Source organism: Tiliqua scincoides, chromosome 1, assembly GCF_035046505.1.
Source record: "Tiliqua scincoides isolate rTilSci1 chromosome 1, rTilSci1.hap2, whole genome shotgun sequence".
Classification (NCBI taxonomy): Eukaryota; Metazoa; Chordata; class Lepidosauria; order Squamata; family Scincidae; genus Tiliqua; species Tiliqua scincoides.
The window spans coordinates 246,071,940-246,092,084 of NC_089821.1; the positions used below are offsets into that span (position 1 = coordinate 246,071,940).

The following is a 20,145-nucleotide window of genomic DNA, read 5'->3' on the forward strand; positions in this document are numbered from 1 at the left end:
AGAAATTTCCTAGGATCTTACATTTTCCAATCTCACCCAGACTCACTACCCACATGGCAGACTCACTACCCACATGGCACCCAGACTCACTACCCAGACTCATCACCATGGCACATGGCAGCAACTACTGTCACAAGCCATACACACCAAGCCCAGGAATGCACACATTCCTTAACAGTGTCACATCTGGGAAGAAACGGACCTGTTCCAGTAGCTCTTTGGTTTGTGGATCTGCTTACCATGAAGGAGTGTAGAGAAGTTCAGCGACACAGCTGCTACAGAAATCAGTTTTGGTGTACACATGACACTTTTCATTCTAAAGTGAGCCTAACACTAGTAATTAGCAACTAATTAGCAGAATGCTAATTTCCTGCAATGATTTTCTATATTTGAAATATTTTAGGAGTGTGTTTGGTTGTCCGTATTACTTTATCTAGCTGCCAACACCGGTCAGGCAGGTAGACCTGACCACTGCATTGGGAAGGCTGGTAGACCTGGGCTCCAAAGAGTATTCCAGCTGTTGCCACTTTCCCCTGTCTGTGTTGCCCTCATTCTGCCCACCCCATTCTGCCCCCACTCTATTTCACTCCTTCCCCCTTTGGGAAGGGGCCCAAAAGAAACTTTGTACCCCCTGATAAAACTCCTCTCAGAGGCCCTGCACACCAGTGAAGGCAGTACTCAGACAATCAATCTGGAAAAAGCTCATCTATTTTCTCTCCTGGCTTGCAGTAATGATGTCTGCACACTGACGGTGCACCTTATTGTACTGGCCTCTTTGAATTGCTGTTCCTAGCACCAACTATGGACAAGAGCTGCTTGAAAATGACTTGATTTGGGTGGTCTGGTGATGTGATTCTCAAGAATCAAAGGAAGTTTCACTGAAGAGTTTTAACTCTTATTGTGCAATCCAAAGCACAGTTACCTGGAAGTAAGCCCCACTGAACATTTACTTCAGTGTAAACATGAGTTAGTAATAGCACTGTGAAGAACTGATGTGCCTTTGTCTTACAAACAGCTGGCTTGGGGTGCTTGGTCTGCGAAGGGGTAAAAAAAAAATAACCCATGTCTGTACATAATCTGATTTCACATTCCAAGCTAGAGAAAAACATCCTGGGGAAATAATATTGAGTTCACTGTGTCTGAATGTTGTTTACTGGACAAATCTGTATTCTCAACCAGGGAATACAACAATACTAATAGTGGGCTAATTATAAACTCTGGCAAGATCTGTACATGGGTGAGTCGACAGCTCTCACTATTCTGATGCCACATTTCTCCTATGTATGTGTTCAACCGACTCTGAACCTGCTGCCCCTGGCATAGCACCCATGTGATATTGATAAGGCACCACTACAAAGTACGGGCTGCCAAAAGGAGTCATATTTGTCCTTTCCCTGGACAACCCTAGGTTACATTACACTTTTTCCCAGGGTTACACTGAGAGCAAAACTACTTTTGGAGCTTGCAAAGTAACCCATTCTATTTGCATCTTAATTAAGACAAAAACTGATGGAATCATTAAGCTCTGAAATATGTGACATCTTCCAGTTTGCTGTGCTTCCCAGGCCTGACTGAGGAACAGGTCCTGTCTGCTGCAATGTTTGTTCATAACATAAATCTGACAGCATCCCTCTAGACCAACGCTGGCTTTTTTGGATGAATGTTTCTTCTTTGTCAGTTCAAGTACCAATTAGAAGAACACTGTCACCTGGGTCTCTGTGGGAATAGGAACATTCGTCATGCTCAGGAGCTAGCTTCCTTTGAACAAACCAGCCATCGTGAAGATGCAAAAAGCTGAGCAGAGAGAATCACTCCAGTAATTACTAGATATCATTTATCTGCACGTCTGATTATCCAGAGCTACAGAGTACCATAGGATGCATTTCACCACCTCCTTGCCATGTCTTTACAACATAGGTCTATAATGAAAGTATTTATGTTAGGTGGATTCTACTAAAGATAAAGGCCTTGGTCACATTACATTTCAGTCCTCTTATTCCAAGCACTGGATTATCCCATCCTTTGTTATGAATGTATAAAGTATGGATTAGTCAGACTAACATAACATAGTAAAGTCTCGGGTCAAGTTTCCAACATGTCACTATCCTGTTATTTTCAGGGAGAACATCCTGCCTAACCGAGTGGACTGTGTCTTCTAACAGAGAAGTTGAGATGGGCATCACAACACATTCAACCACAGAGCTCCAGGTCACACCTTGAATGCACAAGGAAAACATGGAGTGAAGACATCTTCTAGATCAGTGGTACTCAATCCGATGGGTTGCGACCCACCAGCTTGTGTAAAACTTCCCCTGTCCCTTAAAGGGGTGGGGGAAGGGGTGTTTGTACTTACTGTGGACTGCTGGAGGTGCAGGAAGCCCCACATAGCCCTCCACAGGGCTCCCCAAGGCAATTTCACAATTGCAACCAGGAAGTGGTTCTGATAGCTTTTTTCTAACATTCTAAGCCTCAGGGAGTCCTGCAGAGGGCTGCATGGTCTCCCCCCCCCCTTCTGCAGCTTGCAGCAGCCCTAAATAATTACACCCTCCCTTGCCCCCCTCAGCAATGCAATCCTGGAGTTTGTGTCACTGCCCCTCCCCTGCAAAGACTTACTTTGAGAGTTTTACTCCCAAGAAGTTTGAAAGTAGCTCATTCACATTTGCATGAGTTTCAGTGCATGAACTTCTAGGTATCCCTGGAGCAGCCATTTTCAACCACTGTGCCATGGCACACTGATGTGCTGTGAATGGTCCCCAGGTGTGCTGCAGGAGTTTGGTGGCGGCTCATTTATTAATAGAACCATTGGGGGATATGAGCCCCCCACCAACAGCATGGTGTGCCTTGTCAGTTGTCCAAAAACCGATGGTGTGCCTTGACAATTTTAGTACCTTGTCAGTGTGCCATGAGACAAAAAAGGTTGACAATCACTGCCCTGGAGACTTCCCATGCAGCTGATTCCAGTGCCTTAGCACTATAAAGGAAGTGCAGAAAACAGCGGCTGAAAATGACAATATAACTTTGCAGGAGCGGGGGGGGGGGGGAGAGATTCAGCAAAATTCCCTATTTAGATGGCACAGCCAGAGCTGACCATTTTCCTCAATCCGTACAATTTCCATGTCACTTGCAAGGGCTGGATGCACTGAATCAAGATGTTTGTGCCTTGCCCAGAAAATTCATGCAGACCTCATCAAAGCCCAGGAGGAAATATTCTTTGCTCAAAGTTAATCAAAGTCCTGCCTTGAAAGCTTTCAAAAGTCTCCAACTCTTCTAGACTTTGTCTTACCTTTGAAGTGAGCAGGGCAGTGATGCTGCTTTATTACTATCAATCTAGACAGTATTTCACCCCTGCAAAAATGAATGTAGACAGTACCTTTTCACTTCCCTCAGTTGTTCCCTGTCATGTCCTTCCCAGCTGTTTGGCTTGCCACATGCTTTTGACAACATCGCACTTGATGAAAAGGTATCTGCCTCCGCTAAGATATCTCTTCCATCATAAAGGCCTGAGCTAAACTCCTTTATTAGGTATGAAGCTGCCGCATGTGCAGCCCTGCTCAGAAAGGAAAAGGTGTCCTCCAAATGGCTTGCAACATGTTGCCAACAAATCAAAAGCAGGTTCAATAAACGTCAACTGGTTTTGCTGTTCAAGGAATATATATCTTAAAGGAATCACAGGCGCACGCAGAGTTACATCAAAGTCCCACTGTAGCTAATTTGTTAGGCTGCCTACACTGAATTATTCCATGTAGAATTTTTCGTACACAGCCAAATATCCTTATAGACACAGCAGTAGCTTGTTCAAAGAAATTCTCTCTATAAATCCATGGCAAAACACACACAGTTTTATCATCTGGTGCCTCCAGGATCTGTTTGCATTTCAATTTGTTCGAACGAAGGAAACCATACGCGAGTCCAAAGCACACAGATCAAACTCAAAAGGTTGTAAAAGAACCTAAGGCTTAAACTTTGAAATTATTTCTTAGATATTCCCTTGCTATCAGAAAGTTCTGGATTAAAACCTTGGCAAAAGTAAATGATTCAAGGTATGAATAGTTCCGGGGGGCTTCTGTATCCTGTATCCGTGGTTTCAGGTATTCGCAGGTCAGGTCATCTGCCCCCATGCCCCCCGGCACCCTCCCTCCAGAGGCAAGGGGAGCCCAGGTCCCCTTGCCTCCAGAGGGTGTTCTGAGGCCCACAGAGGCTGCACGAAACTGCCTGCAGCTCCTGCGGTCCTCAAAATGATGGAAAAGATCAGAAAAACACTGCTTCTGGTTTTTGATTGAAAACCAAATGTGACTTTTTAATGCCTTATAAGGCATTGGGGACGGGGAAGCCCCTGAGTGCTCCTACTGTATCAGACCATTGATCCATATAACTCAGGGACAAACTACCTCAGAATGCCAGATGCAAGGATTCAGGTATCTTGTCTTATGTGCTCCCTGAGACCTCTGGTGGGCCACTGAGAGATACAGGAAGCTGGTTGAGTTGGGTTTTAGGCCTGATCCAGTGGGTTTGATCTTATGACAGTAATAGCTACTCTGACTAGCAGATAGCTGTCCAAGGCCACAGACAGAGAGATCTTTTCCAGTCCTGCTATTTGTGATCTACTTAACCGGAGATGCTGAAACAAGATCTTCTGCGTGCACATCATATATTCTATAATAGCCCTTATCTGTTCAAAGTTTTAAAGGGCACTCCATTAATATTAACAAAGTGAACTGCACAAAATGTACATAGAGTCTTTTATCAGTCTACAACTTAATTGGCTCCTATTATGGTTCTCAAGGAAATTTGATATGTAATGTGCAAGAACTATTCCTTCAGGTACTTTTGATTTCCGTAAACGACTCCATTGTTTTGTGGTGCAATACAATCCAATGAAAAGACACACCATCCTATTGTAATTAATGTGTTTTGCATCACCAGCAGTCTGTTCTCTCTCATGTACTGTATTTGACCATATCTGCCCCAAGCACATTGACCACTAAAAGAAGATCTTACTTTCCTTCCAGATACCCATAATAGGAAGCCACAAGGGAAGAAACATCACTGCACCCTTGCTCACCATGAATGATGAATCCCTTACATGTAATGAATGTATACCTTTAAAAAAAAAATCTAGCCAGATTTTCTATGTAAGCTCCTGCCAGACCAACCGCAGCCTAATGGAAGGGTGGGATAAGTTTGCGATCTCTAGTCCAGAGATCCTGGCTGACTGTGGAGTGCATTTAAATTTCCAGGGTGCAACTGAGCAGAGGCGTCGCTAGAGGAGGGGGCGGTGCACTAAGTTTTGCTCCTCCCCTTTGGAGCCATGTGGGGGAAACAGAGATGAATGGCTCCCTGCACCTTGCACACTGCAGGGAGGCTCTCTGCAAAACTTAGTGCACCCCCCCTAGTGACACCTCTGCAACTGAGGGCTGTTCCCAGGGGCAAGAAGCTCCTGGAGGGAGCCCAGGTTCCTTACAGTGGAGAGCAGGCTGCTCCACTCTAGGTCCTCCATCACCTGGTGGGAGCCTATTAGTCTTATTGGGAGGGGTGAGCTGGTCAGCCAGGCACCCCCTTCCCTCAGCTGCTCTCCACCATACCTTCTCATCACAGGCACCCACATCCTTTTGAAGTCTGTAATTTAGCTCTGCCCTTTTAGCCCATCTCTCTTTGCCTATAGGCTGTCCTGGCCATCACCTCCCTTGATTTCCTTTCTACCTCCATCCCATTCCACCTGTTTTCCAAGGGAGTAGCAGGAGCTCTTGCATGCTGGCTGCTGTGGAGGTGTAATCATAGTGGTGATTGCTGCTGAAGGCATTGTCACCTTCTTGAAAGCTGTGCTCTGAACAAAGGCATGAGTGGCAAGTTGTTTGGGTTGGGCTTGCTCACTCAGCTTCTTCACTGCCCTCCAACAGGAGGTTTCTCTGTGGGAAGACTTGCTGCCCTTGTCTGATCAGCTGTTGCTGGCTTTGGTCTTCAGCCCCTGCCATCTTGATAAATCAGTGGACGGACAATCTAAATAAAGGCCTCACAGTACATTTTTTTTTAAAGAAAAGTTTCAAAAGAGTGATGAAAAAAAGCATGTGGTCAGCTATGAATATGCAAAATGACTAGCATAATGATGTGAGCAGTGAACATAGACGTTTCACTAACTCATATGAGTAGATCGTGGAAAACCTGGGGGGATGGAAGGTAAAAATGGAGAAAGAAAACATCCTACAGTGCTATGATAATTTTAGTTCCCAGTTTCACCCTGGGAAGCAAAATTACTGAAACCTGTAAGCCAATATGAAGGAAAGGACTCCTTGCTGAATACACCAAAAACAAGCCCATCAACACTGCACTGAAGTAAACTGCAAGATCACAATCATAAAATTATAATAAGAGTGCAATGATTTTATGTCATTCTGTCCCTGTAGTTTAACAAAAGAATAGATTCAATTTGTGCCTAGAAGCCAAGGTGTTTCTCTCTCTTCTCTTTTTGTCAAGAGAACTTAGTGTCAGGAGTTTACATGTTTGCTGCTCTCATGTACAGCTGAAACAATCAGAGAACTGAAGAATTTACTTTCAATATCTAGGTATTAGGTATTGGCAACCTTCAGTCTCGAAAGACTATGGTATCGCGCTCTGAAAGGTGGTTCTGGCACAGCGTCTAGTGTGGCTGAAAAGGCCAATCCGGGAGTGACAAACCCTTCCACACGGGGAGCAAGTGCAGTCTGTCCCTGGTCTTTCTCCCTGGCTATGGGCCTTCCTTCTTTGCCTCTTTGCCTCAGACTGCTGGCAGAGTGTCTCTTCAAACTGGGAAAGGTCATGCTGCACAGCCTGCCTCCAAGCCGACCGCTCAGAGGCCAGGGTTTCCCACTTGTTGAGGTCCATCCCTAAGGCCTTCAGATCCCTCTTGCAGATGTCCTTGTATCGCAGCTGTGGTCTACCTGTAGGGCGCTTTCCTTGCACGAATTCTCCATAGAGGAGATCCTTTGGGATCCGGCCATCATCCATTCTCACGACATGACCAAGCCAACGCAGGCGTCTCTGTTTCAGCAGTGAATACATGCTAGGGATTCCAGCACGTTCCAGGACTGTGTTGTTTGGAACTTTGTCCTGCCAGGTGATGCCGAGGATGCGTCGGAGGCAGCGCATGTGGAAAGCGCTCAGTTTCCTCTCCTGTTGTGAGCGAAGAGTCCACGACTCGCTGCAGTACAGAAGTGTACTCAGGACGCAAGCTCTGTAGACCTGGATCTTGGTTTGTTCCGTCAGCTTCTTGTTGGACCAGACTCTCTTTGTGAGTCTGGAAAACGTGGTAGCTGCTTTACCGATGCGCTTGTTTAGCTCGGTATCGAGAGAAAGAGTGTCGGAGATCGTTGAGCCAAGGTACACAAAGTCATGGACAACCTCCTGTTCATGCTCAGAGATTGTAATGCAGGGAGGTGAGTCCACATCCTGAACCATGACCTGTGTTTTCTTCAGGCTGATTGTCAGTCCAAAATCTTGGCAGGCCTTGCTAAAACGATCCATGAGCTGCTGGAGATCTTTGGCAGAGTGGGTAGTGACAGCTGCATCGTCGGCAAAGAGGAAGTCACGCAGACATTTCAGCTGGACTTTGGATTTTGCTCTCAGTCTGGAGAGGTTGTGATCTACCTGTAGGGCGCTTTCCTTGCACGAGTTCTCCATAGAGGAGATCCTTTGGGATCTGGCCATCATCCGTTCTCACGACATGACCGAGCCAACGCTGGCGTCTCTGTTTCAGCAGTGCATACATGCTAGGGATTCCAGCACGTTCCAGGACTGTGTTGTTAGGAACTTTGTCCTGCCAGGTGATGCAGAGAATGCGCCGGAGGCAGCGCATGTGGAAAGCGTTCAGTTTCCTCTCCTGTTGTGAGCGGAGAGTCCATGACTCGCTGCAGTACAGAAGTGTACTCAGGACGCAAGCTCTGTAGACCTGGATCTTGGTATGTTCTGTCAGCTTCTTGTTGGACCAGACTCTCTTTGTGAGTCTGGAAAACGTGGTAGCTGCTTTACCGATGTGTTTGTTTAGCTCAGTATCTATTTCTATCAGTATTTCAATATCTATACTTTCAAAATATAGGACTTTCAATTGATACTTTTTTAGCTGTTCTGTCAGGATGAGCAGAAATGGCCTCTGTGGACTATGCCAATCTTCTTTAGTTGGAAATATGACCATAGGAACTGAAGAATGGGCCAGTTCTCAGTGCTCGCCATGGCTAACATAACACTGGAAGCTCTGCTTTCCTTAGTGCCATGATCATTTGCCCATGTGCTCTTCTCTTCAGGGAATCATCTAGGTATACCCTTTCCTCTAAGTAAACCAAACTCTGATGATGTTGCCCTCAATACTCTCTGCTCTGGAATTTGGATTAATTGCTAGCTTGCAGGAATCTAAATCAATGAGTACTGGTGACTAGCTGGGTGAGGAAATATATTTATATAGCCCTTCCAAAAGGAAGAGAGCTCTCTTTTCCCACTACCTGCTCCCAACAGACAATCTCTGTGTTTAGCATTGGGGCGGCCAAACCTCAGGTCTCATGAGACTTCAGGTGATACAGATTCAAAGCTTGCCCCTTCCCTATAAGATCTGCTGTGGGGAATGGGAGGCATTTTTCTCACAGCACTGATGAAGAAGAGAAGGGAAGAAAAATTTGTTTTATCAAAGTAAACCTTTGTCTCTCCCCTTTTCTGAAGTTAGGGGTGATGCTTAGCTCAAATCCTGTAAATGCACAAAGTGGTTATTTTAATCACCTTCTACATTAATGTAATTTAATTGTAGGGGTTTTAATTACCCCTATGATTATGTCAGTAGGTTTTGATGTAAATTCTTCAGTAGCTCAGTGACATTTTGGAAGTTATAAAATATGGAACTATTCAAGTACAAAATGATTGTACCAAGTAGTAAAGCATGGATGTATTCCCCTGATAATATCTAGGGATACATTCCTGTGATCAACAGTGATAAATACCTGTGAACATCAACAGACAGTAAAACAAATTACTGCACATGGTGTGCAAAATTGCACTTATACAATGTTACATATAGGGTGTGGCAGAGAGGCAGTGGAACTCTGGAATGTCTCCCACAACAGAAGAAACCTTTGAAAAATTTCAAAGGATATCATCAGCAGGAGTGCTCAGGTGCTGCCTTTGAAACTTTTGTTTTTCAAGTTTTTTTCCCCCTCAAAACTTCTTTTCTTACCTGAGAAGAAGCATCAGATTTATCAGGAGTCAAACTGAGAAATTTGTCTCTGGCACGTGTTAATGTCTCACAGATGACAAGCTGCACCTGCTGAAATTCCCACCTTTACACACTTGTTAAAGGTCCAGGAGCCCTAAAGTTGAAAGGTTGGCCACCCTGATCTAGGAGTAAGGGCCCAATCCTATCCAACTTTCCAGCACCAATACAGGTGCAATGCAGCTCTGAGGCAAGAGAACAAACATTGCCTCATCTTGTGGAGGCCTCAATAACTACCCTCCTACCACATGATGCAGCGCACACCCATTGGCACAGTTACACCAGGGCTGGAAAGTTGGATAGGATTGGGCCCTAAGTTATTGTCTTACCAAAGGCTACTTGAGAGACTGTATTGAGCTCATATTACATTAAGATTTCAATCCTATGCTGATTTACCTGGGAGTAAGTCCTATTGAACATAGTGGAAATTACTTTTGAGTACTCCACTAATATATGTTTATATTTGTGAGCATGCAATAGACTGCATTAACAGTTTCTGAGTGCAGGCAAAGTGGATGTACAAATAGGAATCCTGAAAAAGCTGGAAACTACAGTCTAGAAATACCTTGTATGAAGAGCAACTAAAAAGACACAGAATCTTAAGCAATTTTTTTTTTTTCTCCACAACCCTTTATCATGATGGATGATCAACAGAGCAAAAAAAAAAGGATGGTGGTGTCTGGGCCAAAGACTGCAGTTTACAACAGTCTTAACATGGAGCAGAGGAGGAGTTCAGCAGTCTCACTAGAAGTCAGACAGGATCACAATTTACATCTAGGATTCAGGGATGAAGAAGGGGCAATAACAGCTGTTCTCCCATTTTTAGGAATACTGCATTATTCAGCAGTCAACTCAGTGGTTCTCAAACTGGGGGGGCATCACAGTGCCCCAGCCTGAGGGCCCTGGGCTCTGCCCCCTTAAGGTATGGGGAGGGGGGAAGGCAGGGATGCGATCCCCTGAATTGCGCCTCTGATCAGGGCAAAGGGGAACGCTTCCACTCACTCCCACCTGCAGCATCTCCAGGGGCTCAGAGGAGCCCGGCCCCAGCCTCAGCAAGGCTCTCATGCAGCGCAGAACACAATCACAACCCAGTTTCTTGATTGCAAAAATGGAAGTGGTTGTGATCGTGTTCTGCAGGGGTCTACACTACATGGAGAGCCTTGCTGAGGCTGGTGCCATGCTCCTCTGATCCCCAGGAGGTCGCTACAGGCAGGGGTGAACAGAAGTGCACCCCCTCACCACTCCACAGAAGCATGATACTGGGCATCTGTTACGGTGCAGGTACAGTTTCCGCAGCAAGCAGCTGTCCAGCTGCACTCTCCACCTATCTCTCAAGGTCAAAGCGTAGGCACTCCCAGGCACAAAGATGACACACGGCAGAAGTCCTCCACCAAACGTCTCTTTACTATGTACAATATATACAGCAACAGTCCAGATAGCACACAATTCACGGATCACACTGACATAGCCTTCGGCACAAACTCCACTCTGCATCTCCCACAACCCAGCTTGCCCTGGCTGGAGTATATATTTGCCACAGCCAATCAGAGTGAACTAGAAAGTACTTAGTCACTCTGATGGCACATGGCACAGGTGACAGTCACCTGGTATGCATCACCAGATGTTGCATCATCTCTTCCCATGATGCTGTGCACAGTCAGGCCAAGGCTTCAGGGCCTGATACTATCCAGCCTGCAAATTACCTGCAGGCCCGGGGATGATCCCTTAACAGCATCGCATCACTGCCTTCCTCCCACCCCCACCCTGCTGCCTTCCTCCTACCCATGCTAGGACTTACAGGCTCTCAAACTCTCCAGTGGTTTGAGAACCACTGAGTTAACTGAACAGAGTAACAGAGTGTCTATTGAACACATGTAAGGCAGGAGCAGGCATGCTGCAGAGATGCCTTTCCCCTCTGGGGTTTTCATTCACTACAGACTGGCTGTCTGAAAAGGCCTACAGAAAACAGTTTTGAAATGGAAGGAAAAACTTTGTTTGCTTTTATAAACTGCTGAAGCCACACAGTCTTTCCACTGAGCCTAGGACCTACCCACACAATTCTATTCTATATTCTAATATCCTTCTGATTTATTCAGCAGTTGATGTTGTTTTATTTCTTTCCTCTCTCATTTACTGGTAGAAAGTTATTCTGCTGTTCTCAAACTGCAGATAAAGCCAGGATATTGGATAACACTCTGCAGAATTCATCAGACCTTACAATTCCAGAACAATGATTATAAATGTATCACACCGATCCCAAGAGCAAAACTTGTTGTGCACCGCAGTAACATGCACTTTGACCACATTTAGAGGAACATAGTCCTATGGGAACTGCAATATTGCAAAACCATACCCAAGAGTCCACAGGATCAGACCCATCTGAACACATTTCTGCACTCCTCACATATTTTACCATGGCAGTTGTTTGCAGGGATGGGAACTAGAGTCAGGTGACTCAAGTCTGATTCGCAAGACACGTGTTTTTCGCTGACCCATTTACACTTGAGTCACCTGTGTCGATGGCTTGAACATTGACTCAAATCTGAGGCCACTAACTCAGCACTCAGTCCCCATGCATGCAGACTCAAGTATGCCTGGGTGTACTTGCTTGCTTTTTTGCGACATGAAAGACCTCGTGGGGCCATCATTCAGACTGGGCAAGCAGTAGGGAAGTTCCAGCCAGGAGGCAAGGAAGGGTTAATGTTTTGCTTTTGCATCAAGTGAGTGGGGGGGGGAGGCAGGAGCGGGCTCTCTTGCCCATCTCTGAAGGAACTAATGATCATTGGATGAAGGATGGGTGGTCTGATTTTTTTTTCTTTGGATGAGGTAGGGCAGAAGGAGGAGCCCATGGGGGTTCTTGCCTTCAAATTGGCTAGAGAAGCTCAGGGAGGGAAAGGTGGCTCGTAGTGATCATGCTTTCAATGAGGAAGAAGCCTCACTGAATGACCTGCGCAAATGGGGCAACCTCTGAGTTGGAGCTGCAAAGGATCAGGTCATACTGGTAAGCTTCCCAGCTGCTGCACACAACCCTCCTCTCTCTTGCCACTTCTGTTCCCGCTCTCATGCACTCCGTCCCACCCCCTCTCGCCTTATTTACAGATGGGATGGGGACAGCAGGGGAATGTTTAAAGAGAACTCACACACACACACAGACATTAGCAGCCCCATTTTTTTCCACAGAGCCGCTGCTGGCTTTTTAAAGGGAAAGACCCATGACTCGAGTCTTTTCAAGTCATGAAAACACTCTGGGCAACTCAGAATGTCCCCTCGTTACAACTCATTTTCAAGTCCAGTCATGCTGGACTTGCCCATCCCTGGTTGTTTGTAAACTTGCATCTCTGTCCAGGGGCTAATTGAACACACCCTTCCATCCAGCCTTTCCAACTCCATTTCTGGAACCAGATGAATATCATGAAAGGGGAAAAGCTCACTTCCAGATATCACTCAATTCTCTTTCTCTGGCATTATTTCTTCAAAAGGCTGGGGGAAGGTAAGGCTCATGATGTTCAGTTGCCTTAGTGCATACAATCAGCCAGTTTGCCAAGCATGTGGGAGAAAAGGAAAGGGTACTCAAGCTAAGAGCTTCTCCGCTCCACCAGGACGCTGATGAAACTTAAAAGAACTTGCAATTGTGGGAATCAACTAGAGTTTTGAATGTGCAAAGAATATAAGATCATCTTGAATGCATACCAAAATCCATTTACCCTCTGCTGCATTTTATGCTATTTGTCTGATATGTTGGCGAGAATATAAATGGAGTCACTTGTGCCATGGGCATAAGATCACACTCTAACTGCAGATCTATGAATCTAGAATGGGCATTAACTTCCTTGCTTTGTACTCATTAAAACTAATGCACATCACAATATTTCTATAAGCATATCTTGAAGGATTAAAACAATCCATCTAGCCTAAATTGCCTTGACTGGCAGTCAAACAGTGTGGTTACAGTATGCTAAGGGGTAAGTAATCCAGAAATTTGCAAAGCATATATGAGGTAGCATTGGAGGAGTCATTGTGTCTTATGAGTCTCCAGTTTGTAAATGGAAGATATGCCTTACACCAGCTCTCATGAGCATATAATAAACTGAAGCCAAGATGTATATAATTATCCCTCAAAAGAAGTCTGAACTGCCTTGCTTCATCCCCACACGCTGCAGATAGCCACAAGACTTCCTCCAGAACATGGCAATAACATCTTTTGAGGGATACTCATATACGTATTGGCTTCAGTGTATTTTGTGCTCATGAGAGCTGGTGTAAGGCGCACAGCTCATGGACCTGATTCTCCATACACCTATGGGTGCATTTTTAAACCAAAACCAGGCAGATTAGTTGGTATCAGAAAAGGAGTTGTGTCCCATCCCCCCCCAAATTGGGTAAAAACAGCATCTCTTCTCATCCATGTGGGCAAGCGTAAAAGATTGGGGTTTCCTCAGCATGAAGTCAGTAACAGGAGTGAGTCAGGGAGCCAGCTGACCAGGTAATCCCCAAGTCCTTAGCATCTACACTTTCCCTGGGTAGAGGTAGTCCTACATGGCAATCAGGGCAGGGGGCGTTAAGAAATGGGCAAGCCATGTAAAAATAACAATGGTTGATTTTAAAATGCAAGCATGAAGAGGGGAATGAGAAAAGATGCAGAACAGGCACTCGCAATTAGACAAACGAGAATGCTCCCAGTATGCTCTGCTCATCATGTTTATTTCAAACAGGATAGGGTGCAGGTAGGATCAAGGGATAAAGGTAAGGGAGCAGGATCAGCTTGATAATGAAAGCGTGGCTTTTTTCCCCTCCACTTCTGCCAGTGGTGCTGGGGAAGGGGCAAAAAGAAAGAGCTGCTGTTGCCATCTGTGCAAAGTGGTGGCAGTGACGTGCACAGAAGGGTGATAAAATTTGGGTGCTGCAAAGCTTTTACCAAACCTGAGTACTGTACTGTAAACATTGCCTTAAAGATGGCTGGGGGGAAAAAAAGGAAAGATGATTGCTCTAGAGATGGTGCTGTGAAGAAATGTAGCAGAAAGACTATTACGTTGGAAATGAAAAGTCTTGAAAATTAGAGATAGTGGATTGTCAGACTCTGAAATTGGAAAGCGGTTGGACCTGCTCACACGAGAAACAATTGTGAGAGAAAAGACCACAATCAGAGCTGAAACAGGCAGCCCAAGCCGATCCCCCACCAGCCCAGACCATGCAGCACAGCTGAAGGAGCACCTGCTTCATGCTGTGGGGGTGAGGGGTGACCAGATGGCCCAGCAGAGGTAAGTAGATATCTTTGACCCAAATCCTAACCAACTTTCCAGCACTGGCATAGTGGTGCCAGTGGGGAATGTGCTGCATCCTGCAGTTGGGTGGCAGTCACAGAAACCTCCTCAAGGTGAGGGAACGTTTGTTCCATTGCCTTGGAGCTGCATTGCCATTATGTCAGTGCTGGAAAGTGGGTTAGGATTGCACCCTTAGTTACTTGCCTCCTTGTAGGCCACCTGGACTCCAAAGGATCTTCTTGGACCTATGCCAGCTCTTTTGCTGGCATGTCTGATTTGACTCCTGGGGGCAGGAAGGGGGATAGGATATTGGCTGAACCGCTGTCACTAATAACCACCCCCCGCCCTTGACATCCCCCATCTCACCCAGATAGTCCCCTGTTCCTCCCCTTCTCCACCCCATTCCACCACTGCCTACCCCCACTGCCAACTCATTGGCAGGTGGTAGCCTTTCCATTGGCCCATGCACATGACCTCCAGCCATTGTTCTGGTGTCCTCGTTGCGCTCAGCAGTGGAACATCACTTCTGCTTGCATCCTCTCACTTCTACAGGCAGAACATGCGTTCCACTAGTGAAAGCCATGATAGGGGTGGGATGTAATCTATTAAACTGAATTGAGGCAAATATCCTGAGAATGTAATTGTATTTTTAATTTTGGGATACTACCTCTAGCAGAGTAAAACAGCAATCCAAAATAGTGGACCCTGCCACCACATGGGACAAACACTAAACAAGAAGAAGAACTCTAGCAGAGTAAAAATTTCTGAACCCCATTTGTTTCCCTTAAGAAAAGTCTCAAGAGAAACCTCAGCAGGAAAGAGAGGTCCACCTACAACACTCTGAAATCAGTGTCATTGCAGGAAGACTGCATAGCCAGAAAGTTTCTCTTGTTATAGGGAAGAATGCCCTTTAGGGAAATGCCTTTTTCATGGCCATGCAGTCCTATTTTATAATGTACAGGTACTATAACAATAGGAATGGATCAGTATTAAAGCTATAACACAAACAGTTCAGTACCACGTGTACCTCACCCCCACAGACCCTGGTTGGCAGTGATCCTGGCTTCGGAGCCAGAGTGGTTCAGCCAAAAGAGGTCTTTGACAGGACAGCTGTCTTGTACAAGTTAGGTGCCCACGCTTGGAAGTGGAGTGCCCTAAAGAGAACTCACTGCATATTGTAATTGACTGTACAACTAATAAACACCAAATTCAGTGTCACATGTGTCTATGTGGGGGGATACCTGGCAATTACAATCACTCCTGTTATTTCCTTGTTAAGCAGACAGAGATCATCCCGCCTTATTTCTTAGCTGGCCTCCAGATGCGACTCAGCTGTGTGTGGGGGGGGGGGGAGAGGCCCCAGTAGTGAGTTCTCCTCTGCTGAGGCTTCAGGACTCAGCACTGGATTAAGCCCCAGCGGAGGAGAACTCACTGCTGGGGCCTCTCCCCCACCCAGCTGAGTCGTATCTGGAGGCCAGCTAAGAAATAAGGTGGGATGATCTCTGTTCGCTTAACAAGGAAAAAACAGGAGTTATGACAATGGGCAAACTACCTTATAGGAAGCTTGTCCTCAATTTTTGACCGTGTCATTAAGGAACACCTAATAAGCTTCCACAGAAGCCCATTAGAATTGAGTTTGAAAACCAATTCTGGGTTCCCTAGAATTGAGTTTGAAAACCAATGTCAGAGCCAGCCTTAGGGCGATTCGTCTGACTGGACCAAACTGGGCCCTGTGCTTGGGAGTAGCCCCCTGCTGCCGCCACCTCACTCCGTGGCCGATGCCCTGGCATGGAATTGTCCATGGAATGGAAATGGCATGACGATCAGAGCAATGCAAGTGCAGCGCTGCTGAGTGTGGCCTTCCTGCCCGCCCCTATGTCCAAATAGCCCCAAATGGCCTCCGGGAAGCAGCTGGTGCTGATGTCATCATCTGGCTGCCACCTACTTCTGGGCGCCTTGCTTTATGCAGGGCGCCACCTGCCCCATCCTCATTGCTGCGTTCGTCCTGCTAAAGTGGGGACTTCTGCAAAAAATGTTTTGCAAGGATCTCCTCTATGGAGAACTCATGCGAGGAAAGCGCCCTACGGGTAGACCACAGCTGCGATACAAGGACATCTGCAAGAGGGATCTGAAGGCCTTAGGAGTGGACCTCGACAAGTGGGAAACCCTGGCCTCTGAGCGGCCCGCTTGGAGGCAGGCTGTGCAGCATGGCCTTTCCCAGTTTGAAGAGACACTTGGCCAACAGTCTGAGGCTAAGAGGCAAAGAAGGAAGGCCCATAGCCAGGGAGACAGACCAGGGACAGACTGCACTTGCTCCCGGTGTGGAAGGGATTGTCACTCCCGAATCGGCCTTTTCAGCCACACTAGATGCTGTTCCAGAACCACCTTTCAGAGCGCGATACCATAGTCTTTCGAGACTGAAGGTTGCCAACTACTGGGCCTCCCAGCTCCTAAGGCCAGCTTTGACCAACTGCTCTTCTCACAGTTGCTTCTGCTCTTAGATCAGTCTGAGAGAGCAAAATAGCAGAAAATCCATTTATGAAGCTAAAAAAGACAACATCTTATTTTGCAAAGTATCTATTACCTGCTGGTGACAATTTTATTTACAGAGCTTCTTGCCCTCTTGAATAGTTTTTATTTAAAATCAAAAACATTTAAGTAAGCTTTTAAATACATTTATTGTTCAATACCCTGTGGTGTTATTTTAGTAACACCGCAACTATACATTGCCTTCATCCTGACAGGATTCCATTAATGGCGCAGATGAGGCTGGCGAGGAAAAAACATGAAAAATAAGCTTGGTGTAGTGAAATTAGCCTGGGTTAAATAAGTAATAATACACATGTGCATCTGAATGCGTAATATACGTATTGAGTAGGAATAGAAAAAGGAACAAAGTAGATCATATTTCAAAGGAAAGAGAATTAGAGAATAAAGAAGAGGGCAGTCAGGGAATAATACAAAGATTTTTTTTGTTTTTAACTACAGGACAAAGCCTTCAGGCAGTATATCAATGAAGGCAGCAGTTAGGGTTTTACAGAACGGAAATAAAATCTGTAAAATACATTCAGCATTACACAGACATATTTTCAAGAAGACTATTAACTGTGTGCCTTCTAGCAGAGACTACAGATCCAGGAGTTAGACAAGCTCAGGACTGATCAGCCAAACCTGGCAGTGAACAAGCTGTAAAGTGAGAAGGGTGTTATCACCTGGCACAGCTCAGTGAGGAAATATTTCAGAACTCATACACTTTGCTGGCAGCTTGTGAGAGTATTTTTGCCATAGAAAATAATAAATGTAGTCCCCTACCTAAGGACACCTGGTTTATAGATGTCCCAACTTACGGATAGCTACACTGTGTTTTTGCCCAGGTGTCCAGCCCAACTCCCTCTGATGTTTTTTGTGCAGACACAATAGTGCTGTGTTTTGGAGACTCACAAGTGGTTGGTAAAGGAGAGCCAATACTGTACTTAATGGAACTGTACCCATGTTTCTCTCTAACTAGTGCAAGTACAAATTGAAACTTGTAAAATGTAAATACAAGTTGAAAAATGCAATTAATACAAATGTACCCCCATCTAAGTGGCTTGAAGGCCCATTCTGTACACTAAACAACAAAAACAGGGTTAGTACATTGGAGTGTATATTCATTGGAGAGTGAATTATTATTTTTTAGATTATTTATTTATAGAAATAAATATTTCTAAACTTTTTCAGTCACTACAGAAGGTTTTTCACACTGCATGCATAACTAAATAAATAATGTTTCAGCTGAAGCACAGACCTCTGAAAGCTAACCTGTACTTATGTAGGGGACTAACTATATTGCATATACCATGACCACTGCAGACGGCCAGTAGGTGATACTGCAGTTGGCTACCAGCCAAGCAGAGATCAGATAACCAAAGAAGTCAATACAGTTCCATCTGCTCCCATAAAGCTACAGGGACGTCCTGAGGTTGTTCAGGACAACTTTGGGACAAAATGGCTGCTTTAGCATCCTGAGCGCAACCTGGGCAGCGCTGGCGGCTCCTTGGGAGAAGGGGACTTTTGTTCCCTTCCCCCAGATAAGGCGAGTAACCCTGCAATAGTAGCCAGCGGCCCATCACGGAGGCTCAGGATCTGGTGAAGCGAAGCTCCACCGGTCCTGCCTCCCTCCTGCCTCACTCCCTCCCCTGGCATGCGTCCTCCCTGCCCTCCCTTCACCTTCCCCCTGCCCCAGAATGCCTTCTCCCTTCCTCCCTCCATGCCCCCACCTACCTCTTCACTGCCCGTTGGTTTACTAGCCAAGCACCGGTGCTGCATCCTAGGGCAAGCACCGGTGCTGAGGCCCGCAGACGTGCCTTACAGCTGCTATGCGCTGCTTAGGATTGGGCCCTCAGTCTACACAAGCAAGGCCCAACTTACTTGGATCCAGGATGCATCAGGAAGTACTTTCAGCGATGAGCAGTTTCCCTTCAACATGGTTGGCAACCTTCAGTCCCGAAAGACTATGGTATAAGCCTACAGCACCTGGTATTCCCAGGTAGTCTCCCATCCAAGTACTAACCAGGCCTGACCCTGCTTAGCTTCCAAAATCAGATGAGATCAGGCATGTGCAGGGTAACAGTTGCTGTCCCCTTCAACATAGTATTTACTATTTTTAGTAAAGTCTAGTATTTATTATTTTTCTCAGCCAAAAAAAAAACAAACTGTTATTCCACAGTTCTCTTCTGGCTTGTAATACTGGCACATAGACTCTGATTTTGCTGTAAACATGTACATTATAATATTGTCATCTGGGAATGTAACTTGATTTTAACTATGTTGAATGCTACAGATGCCATGGCATGAACTATGGCAGAGCGCTGCTTGGAAATTCATCCACTTGTCCCACACACACTCAAAAAAATAATCCCATGCCTGGAGTTTTAGATCATTGATACAAAATGTTTGCCCAAAACACTCATGTTAAATGACTCAAATAGAGAAGATACTTAGCAAGTAACCAAAGGCAGCTTGGGTGTATGTCCATAGTTCACAGTAACTAGAGTTTTAAAGACATAAGATAAATAACTTCTGTGCATGTGCCTACAAAGAAGCTGGATTTCGTCTGCTGAATGCTGATGTGCACATGCACAGAAGCACAGAATCTTGTTTAATATGACAAGCTGCTGAAGAACCTCTGGGGGAAGTGGCAGGCAGTTGGCAACACAACTGGTCATATAAGCAGGACAAAGTTGTATACCAAATTAGAAGCATAGAAATGTTATGAGTTGGAAGAGACTTCAGAATGTCATCTAGTTCACTTCATGCTCAGTGCAGATAACTGCTGCAGCATCCATGACTGTGGCTCCTGGATCAGGGGCTGACAGGCTTCCACTCCAGCCAGCAGCCTAGCCTCCTCCATGGCTGGACTGGGTTTAATGCGGGAGGCGAGCCCCTCCAGGCCCCACCCTTTCTTCCTCAGGGGTGTCATAAGGCCTGTCTTCGGAGCCCTATCCCTTCCTACCTCCCCAGGCCTTGTCCAGACCGAGCCATTCCACTGACTGCTCCTGTGGCTGGGGCTGGGTCTGTGGCTGCCACCCTGGAAAGGGGCCAAGCCCCTGGTGGTCAAGCCCCTGGTGGGTGCGGCCCCAGGGGTCTGTCACCCAGGTGTCAACAGGGGCCCTGGGC

The 20,145-nt window shown here is 46.0% G+C and overlaps 1 protein-coding gene and 1 pseudogene across 1 annotated transcript in view; both read right to left on the bottom strand.

The window, feature by feature from the left end:
- ALK (ALK receptor tyrosine kinase) overlaps positions 1–20,145 on the bottom strand; it is a 690,171-nt gene that overhangs the window by 526,516 nt on the left and 143,510 nt on the right. The window lies entirely within an intron of this gene.
- Positions 18,991–19,107, bottom strand: LOC136637670 (5S ribosomal RNA; annotated as a pseudogene).